The sequence below is a fragment of the Lampetra fluviatilis genome, chromosome 2 (genome assembly GCF_964198595.1).
Source record: "Lampetra fluviatilis chromosome 2, kcLamFluv1.1, whole genome shotgun sequence".
NCBI lineage: Eukaryota > Metazoa > Chordata > Hyperoartia > Petromyzontiformes > Petromyzontidae > Lampetra > Lampetra fluviatilis.
In genome coordinates, this window is record NC_136276.1 from 18,740,681 (window position 1) to 18,746,308 (window position 5,628).

The window sequence follows — 5,628 nt, forward strand, 5'->3', positions numbered from 1 at the left end:
CTTGGCCCAGTCTAAAAATGTTTTTTTCTTTCTGCTGTCGAGTGGGGGCTGCCCGGGTTCTGAAGTAAAACTGTGGAAGGGGGTTGGTTGTACGTGGGCTTTGTGAGCAGGCTCTGCAAAAGGGATTTTCTTTTCTCGACGTGCATGTTTGTATAAAGTTAAATTGCCCAATTTAACACACAGTACGGTAACCATGACACGTCATCAATTGGATTATAGACACACACACACCAGAAAGATAGATGATATTTCGTGTACAGAATTATGACTCTGACAGCAACCCCAAAGACAATTTTATATATGAGTTACAGGCTGAAAATGTGCATGAAAATCCATTATGCTGTCAAAGTACAATCGACTTTGGGTCGTATTTTATTCCGTGGGTTGTCATAGAGTCCATTGTTACTCTGGAAGTCATAACCACAAATTGGCACCCGTAATGGCTAAAGTGGATTCGTTGCGCAAGCAGAAAACGGTAATAAAATGCCTCGTTATAGAGACGGCGTTACGGGCTATTTTGCAGATTGTGGGCAACGTAATGAGCATGAGTTTCATGTTAGATTTGTGGACTTCAGATATTGCAATGTTTTATGACCGAATTTTATAATTTTTGAAAACTTTAAATGGATACGTTGTAATCATTTGAGCCACTTAAGGATGAATAATTTGGAGCATAATCTTGTAATTATTTTATTCTCAAAATTAGTTTTAGGTAAATTACTTCAATAATGTTCAACTGTTATCATTTTAATTATATACATAATAAAGACAAATATTTGTTTTCTAAATAAATGTTTTATCTAAAAAAAAATTGAATTATCCAGAACAGGGTCACTTAATGGCGATGTTGTTTATCAGCACGGTCCGGCATTGCTGTGTTTGGCCACTGCATTCGTCATGAGTCTCGATGCATGTGCGCGGAAACGGAGACATCCCAGCGAAATCTCACCACCCAGAGGTCCACACAGCGGTTGGACTAACGATGCGTTTGGTTGTGCACGACGTTCACACGTCACAACTCGAACGAAGCGTCACTGCGTCATCTGCACGTTTATTGATCGGCTCGGGTTGTGCAGTGGGAAAAACAACGACACCTCCTGAGCCGTGCTGGGCTGGCTTGGCACTGCCCCAGCTCGGTTCGGCTGTGCAGTGAAAACGGGGCACGAGAGGCCAACGGCAAGGCAGGAGAACTGGAGTGCTGACCTCTGTGGAAACTCACAATAAACATGCAATGTCAGGTCAACGTTAGCTGACATTACAACGTGAAGTCAACGTTGCATGTTTACTGGGCTGTAGTGAGGGACGCCAGGTAGAGGTCATTCAAGTGTATGGCTATTAACTATTGTTTTTTATTACCAGGTAAGGCCCACTGAGCTATATAGATCTTTTTTCAGAAGCGACCTGGCCACAAATGATAGCTCAACGAAGTGGCTTATCGTGTGGAAATGTATCGCAGCCAAATACTAAATGTGGTAGGGACAACCCGGAGGACCTGGAAAAAAATCCACGTGGCCACGGGGGAGAGACCACGCAAACTGCAAATACACAGCAGCAGGCGTCAGGGTCGGATTAAACCCACGACCTCCTGTATACCAGGCGAGGTAGTTAACATCTCCTAGCCACCACAGCGCCCCAACTAGATTACAACTACCGCACACAGTCTTGACCGCCTAGTAAATCACGTCAGAATGTCTACATTGATCGGATTTTTGTCTAACATTCACAAATTTTGTCCGTAGAAATCGAGTAACACAGATGATGCCCGTCAACTTAGGAACCATGAAGCATTTCGGAAAGCAATTAGCAATCTGGTGTTCGACTCTAATTCCAGTCGCTTCTGTATTTCCCGGAGCTATATTGTCAGCCTTGGAATCGATTTTAATTAATGAATCGATACAATACATTCACCCAAGTGTAGGGGGGGGGACTAACCCGATCTTGCATTATTAAGACAAACCCATGATCGCGTGTGGGAAATGTAAGTAATACAATTTAAAACGTAAACTTGAGAAAGTATAATAATCCAATTCTGAGAAAACACTGGCGATACCGTGCGGTCTGTTTCACATCAGTGTCAGCTTTGTGGCACGAATAGAGTTTTATAGCGTGAGTAAGACACGTCCCAAGAACAATTCAACTCGAGCCGTAAATATTCCACCACCAAAGATGCCAGTAGGGGACTATGATAGCATAATTTGCCACACATGCTGAGTGATATTCAATACGCCAGCAATCCATAAGGCACACATTTTAAAATATGTATATAATTCACGTTTTTACAGCAGCCCTCCTTTGCTTCACAACACAGCTCCACGTCTCTCCACATGAAGATTTACACCCGAGAAGCATAATGAACGGCGGAGTCGCGGTCGAGGCTTGCGCGAATTCGATTCTGGGCCACGGCTATCAGCAATGATTAATATCAGAGCCGGTCTGCGGCCGTCTGGAACGCTCTTCCTTCCGATATTAGGAAGCCACTGGAGCTATGCACTTTTAAATAGTCTAGATTGAAAACTAATTTCTTTAGAACTGCTTTTTGTGTTCTTGCCCCACACCGCAGGTTAGCACGGTTGGCTACGTACGGTGCTAAAGAAGTTCAACGTACATTGACCTCTCCCCTTCACCAACCCGCACTCATCAAAGCAGTGAATTATGATAAGACAAAAAAAACCCGATATGATCGCCATAGCATGAGGAAAAAATGGAACGCAGCTTTAAACATGTATGCGATTCTTTGTTTCCAAATACTCAACAGGAATGCTGAATGGCAATTACTGTACGATTGGAAATATGATTTTAATTAACTCATTCTCCTCCAATTCCTACTGGGTCAGTTGCCAAACTTGGCTATCAGCCACTTGTTTATTGACAAACTCGAAAACACAAGAGACCGTTCACTCAAATGGTTTGACTCGTGCACCACTGAACGTTGAGCTCGATGCTGGTGAACCGGTCTGCAAAACCAAACCACAAAGGCCACTGGGAGGTGATTGAATCGTTGACTTTCATGGCCACGTGGCCACAGGGATCCAAAAGCAAAATCTATATCCAAAGTCTTTCCCTACCCCCACACGTGACCTTTCTGCTTCATCCCTTGTGCAATGACTTCGGGCACGAACTGTGGAGGGCTCTTCTGTTGAACTTCAACGCGACTTTGGGACCGTGAGATAGCGCCGACGCGGAGACCGTGAAGACAGTGACGAGAAGACAGCGGTGACAGAAAGTCAGCGTGACCATCCCTCTGGCAAGTTCCCGAACCTTCCTGGGGCTTGCAATCGTTCCCTTCCGCTCTCCCCATCCTGTTGTCACCACTTGCGACCAACTAGTCGACGTAGCACCGTCTTTACAAGTGTGGGGAGTGTGCGTGCACCTGCTGGCTGTCAACCGCATGAGTAAGATAATCAGACAGCAAAGGGTGTTGTTGCGATTACGTTCTGACGCTACGAGGCGATCACACACCTCCCTTGGAAGGTGCCGGATGTGGTAAAAGTATTTTATTAGAAATTGCAGAAGGAACACTGTCGCTTATGTTTTAATACTGCAAGTTCTCAGATCTGTATTCTTTGGGTCTTTCCGTAGTCACGTAGATAGGTTGAAAGAAAATCAAAAGATCTATGCTTTGATCGCAACACAAGCGATCAAAACATCGTAGTTTTTTGTTATTTTCTTTGAACCTATCCACGTGACCTTACCGGAAAACCCAAAGAATATGAATTCCTGCAGTCACAAAAGCTTTAAGTCAATATTTTTCTCAGATCCGCCCAGTTTAATGTTGTATTTTCCACCAGGTTTAAGATGATCTTAAGTCTGGCTTTAGATGACGATTAAGATTAAGTACAGGACAACGTCTGCGACTACATTTCGGGCAAATCCGTTAATTTTTAAATCCTTTATATTAAGTTCACTTGCTTGCTTGCGCGCTTACGACCGTGCAAATCTTTCGCTCGTTTTTTAACCCACTTCCCGTGATCCAATCGAGCTGACATTTTGCACAGACTCGTTGTGCGTGACAATTTATTTTCGTGAAATATTTTTTCCAAATTTTTACTTTTTAGGAAAAAAAAAAATATATTTAATTATCAATTGCTTAATGGTGGCAGGCAATCATCTGACCCATAGGTGGCAGCCATCTCAAGCCAGAGGACGAGAGGACTCTAGCCGCCACGCATATAAAGGATTTATAGTGAAAAACTTTTGTTTTTACGGGTTTCTTTTTTCTTTTTGAAGACCCATTAAACAGTCACTGGGGCCCAACCATGAAAGTCGTGGCAACATTGTGGCTCATGGGGAAATATCAATGGTGGGATACTTCCCAACGAGGCCACGAGTCAGGAGGGAGCAGTCGGCAGCAGCCAATCACTGGAGCTGAAGCTCTGGGGTAGTGGCCGTGCATTTCATAATTGCGTTGCGATTAAATAACTCCCCATGTAACACGATGTATGTTCCTGCGTACCAAGTGTTATTTTCTAATTGTTTATGCCTCAAATTGTATAGAAAATGGCTATTATTTTCCACAAACTTTGCTTTTGTGACCAGGACTTTATGTGAAGGAATGCCACAAGTGCACACGTTTTCTCATCTAAAATAGGTATATTTCAAAATACCACTGTCCTGGTCACAAAAGCAAAGTTTGTGGGGAATAATAGACATTTTCTCTATTTTTGACGTCGTTTTTTACCGCTTTGACGGCGTTTCGATATTCGTCGTCGCGCCTTTCAGGAACGCATCCCCGCCGTAAACAGTGCTACTGTATATACTTTTAATTTTACTGGTAGGAACCAACTGGTTCCACCAGCCCGCAGGGAATTATTGTGTCCGTCCGTCGTGCATCAAAAAAGGGAGGGGTGGGGCTGGGCGGAGGGTGGGGAGGGGCTGGGTGGAGGGTGGGGTGGGGCTGGGTGGGGAGGAGCTGGTTACCCCGTGGTGCCCTTATAAAACTCAACGTTTAACCTACTCACGCCGGCTTGTGCCCGCCCTCAGTCGGGCATATTTTCGGAATACACCACGCCGCCGTTGACCCTGGCCATTGACTGAGCAACCCAACGTTCCTACCAGCTCCCTCCGCAGGAATGTGTTTTTAAGGCAGTGCTAGTGACTAATGTGTTGAGATTGTTTTGTTATTTGTGCCTGTGCACCGCTGCCACCAAACAATGTTTAATTGAGGAAGCTGGCTGGGTGGATCACATTTAAACAGGTGCTGTGAAACTTTAAAACCCACTGGGCTGAAAGCATGGTGTATCCAGTCTTGTAACCTTGTGAATGCAACACCAATAAGAAAGGCATTGGCCAAACATACAAATGCAACACTGCATTGAAAATCCATGACGAGGCAATACTATTTATCCTCATAAAAGCATTTATTTAAAATATTAACACTGTTATTGCAAACTGTTCAACATCACAATGCACACACACACACCACCTCGCATGGCCAGAAAGCTCACTTAATTGATACACTATTGAATTAGTAAAACATAATATGCATTTCGATCATAAGCATACCCATTTTAGTTTGGCATTCAGAAGTTTTCACGTAAAATTTAAGTCATCCACACCACAATACGTAGCAATTGGATTTTAGGGACTTTTTTTCAACATAAAACCACAGATAACACTAAAATTACACAA